This window comes from Ceratotherium simum, chromosome X (assembly GCF_057802395.1).
Source record: "Ceratotherium simum simum isolate JZ-2026a chromosome X, ASM5780239v1, whole genome shotgun sequence".
NCBI classification, from domain to species: Eukaryota; Metazoa; Chordata; class Mammalia; order Perissodactyla; family Rhinocerotidae; genus Ceratotherium; species Ceratotherium simum.
In genome coordinates this window covers 56,718,779-56,721,770 of record NC_141940.1, presented here as the reverse complement: position 1 = coordinate 56,721,770, position 2,992 = coordinate 56,718,779, and the positions used below count along the sequence as shown (strand labels likewise).

The following is a 2,992-nucleotide window of genomic DNA, read 5'->3' as shown; positions in this document are numbered from 1 at the left end:
ACAACATGATTCGTTAGTTCAGATGGTTTCAGATAACTGTTTAGCTTTAGATTACTTATTGGACAAGGAAGGAGGTATATGCAACTGTAAAGGACATGACTTGCTGCATACATTTTAATAATTCTGGACAAATTCATACAAATTTATAGAAGATGGCCCAACAGGGACAAGTATTCCATAATTTCACTCAAATTTTTAATCAAATACCTACTTTAACCTTATCCAAAGGCTTTGATTTATTTTCTTGGCTGGACCCCAGCAAATGGGGGGATGATTATGGACAAAATTTCAAACTATCATTTATCTATAGATATTGTTGATTGGCATTTTGCTGTACTCAAATGTTTCATGTGCTGGGTGACCAAAGCCTTACCAGTGGCTTTTAACATCTCCACTGTCCAAACAGTGTCCATGAGTTTCCTTAAAGATTAATGCCTAGGCATCATCGGGTCAATTGTGATGAGAAAACAGCTATTTTAAGTTGCTGCTATGCATTTTACAGTATGACAACCTTGCTCACACCCAGAGTCTGGACATTTAAAGACCCAAGCTTAAGATTCCTGAAACAGTTCCTGCTTTGCTTTTCTTGAGGCATGTTTTAAAATAACCACTTAGAGTTGAGCCCACAAAAAGTTAGTGATCTCCACCCCAACCACCTTATAAGTAATAGATGCTTGCTATCCTACTCTCTATCTCCTGCTTGCTTGTGATCTGGGACAGAGGACTGCCCTTCCACCAGCTAATTGTGCCCCCTCCCCCATTTCTAGGATCTGTAAGTAACAAATCTTGTGACTTTGTTTCCTTCGTGTGAGTGTATCGAAACTGTGCCTTTAATCAAAGTGACCCTGGGGTTTTCACTTCCCCAAAGTGACAGCTTGGATGCTGAGGGAGCTATGTGCTGATCCCATGTGGGTGGCTTACTCCTCCTCATTCAGCAGGTCATAATCTTTATATTCTTAATACACTAGCTTTGCCTTCTCAACACAAATGGTAATGAATAGAAAACAGAAACAAATATGGTAGATAGTAATTCAACTATATCAATAATCTTTTGTCATTTTAAACTTCAAAGGTGTAAATGCACCAATTAAAAGACAGAGACAGCTGGAGTAGATCAAAAAGCAGAGCCCACTATATGTTCTCTACAAGAAACCCACTTTAAATATAAAGGTATATACAGATTAAAAGTACAGGGATAGAGAAAGAAATACCATGCTAACATTAATCAATAGAAAGTTGAAATGGTTTTATCAATATCTGTCAACACAATGCATAATAAATCTATAAATCAAAATTAAGGTGAGTTTATTATGAGCCAGGTTTGAGGACTATAGCCTGGGGCCTTCCTTGAAAGAAGGGCACCAAAGAAGTGGGGTGTACAGAGTAGTTATATACCGTCTTGGAACAAAGAGCATACATCACATATAAAAATGCTGAAGTTCTAGCACCTTTAATCCCCACAGGTATATCTCCCAAAAGCACTTCCTAATAAACTTCTGACATGCAAATCTCTGCCAGAGTCTGTTTCCAAGGAATCTGATCAGGATCAATTTATTAGGTAGTATTGTTGAGTTCAGAGGTTTGCAATAACGACACCAGTAGCATACTCCTTAAATCTGGTCTCAGACAGGGTTGGCGGAGGCCGGGCTTGTGGGGCACCTGGAGTGGGGCTCTGGATCCCAGCCATGAGATTTCTGATCAGGATTGTTAAAATGAGTCTGCGGAAGCAAACCCCCAGTGACTCCTTAAAGCAAATCATTGGACGACCAGTTGTGGTAAAATTAAATTCTGGAGTGGATTATCGAGGGGTCCTGGCTTGCCTGGATGGCTACATGAATATAGCCTTGGAGCAGACAGAAGAATATGTAAATGGACAACTGAAGAATAAATACGGGGATGCATTTATCCAAGGCAACAATGTGTTGTACATAAGTACACAGAAGAGGAGGATGTGAAGACACCAAGAGTTGTACACCAAGTACAATACTTTTCATTCATACTTGGATCTATATTTTATGAAGTATTTGGTTCTTTTGTGATACAATTTGTCCTATTTCATAATAGTTGGTGATTTTTCACTGACATGTGGGTAACATATATGTATAAAATTGTGGATTTAATTATAAAGAGTTCTTTCATATTTAAGTTTCAGTCATTTTCTTTTATTGGTATGTCAGTGTGCAGAATGCAAAAAGAATAAAAAAAATAAAAAAGAAAAAAAAAATCTGGTCTCAGACAGTAGGGATTGGTGGGAACCCGTAGTTCCACAAAGTTTGAGGCACTCTGTCTTAAATTCCAGAAGCATGTTGGAGAAAACAAGTGTGATATACAATTTGACCCTTGTGGGATCATCTGTTTCCTTGATTAGCTTGGTTTGAAATGTCACCAGTTTGATAGTCTTCACAGTGGGGAAGAAATTGCCCCTGAAATCTCCTCCATTCAATCAGTCAAGTCAGCTATGTGCTGGGCATTATGCTCTTACACTCAAGAGAATCAAAGATGCATCAAACTACCCCTGAAAGCTCTTCCATTCATGTTGGACGACCCAACATAACGACACATTATGTTCGGGTTGTTAACATTGCACTACCCTTGAGAAAATCAAAGATGCATAAACCTGGTTCCTGGCCTCAAGTAGCTCTTTGGTTTAGAAGGTAGTTCTCTAACTTCTGTGCATCAGAACCACCCATAGAACCTGTTAGAAATACCCATGATTGGCCTTGGAATGGGACCAGGAATTATTCCTACTTAATTTTTATATTCTGATACAAATAGTCCCTCAACCACTTGTGGAGAGACTTGAATTCAAAAGATGATATAAAACGTGCATTGCTTGATCAACAGAGCACCAAGTGTCATGATAGGCTCTGTGGAGAATATCTATATAAATATGAAAAGGAATATCTCTTTTACTACTGTCATAAGATGCTTAGCTGGCACAGCAGGACAGTGGTCAGCAGGTCAGTGGTCACAAGGTGAGCACAGCAGGTCT

At 38.9% G+C, this 2,992-nt stretch overlaps 1 pseudogene; it reads left to right on the top strand.

The window, feature by feature from the left end:
- Nucleotides 1–1,668: 1,668 nt before the first annotated feature.
- LOC101392382 (U6 snRNA-associated Sm-like protein LSm6 pseudogene) lies at nucleotides 1,669–1,975 on the top strand (annotated as a pseudogene).
- The last annotated feature ends 1,017 nt before the right edge of the window (nucleotides 1,976–2,992 follow it).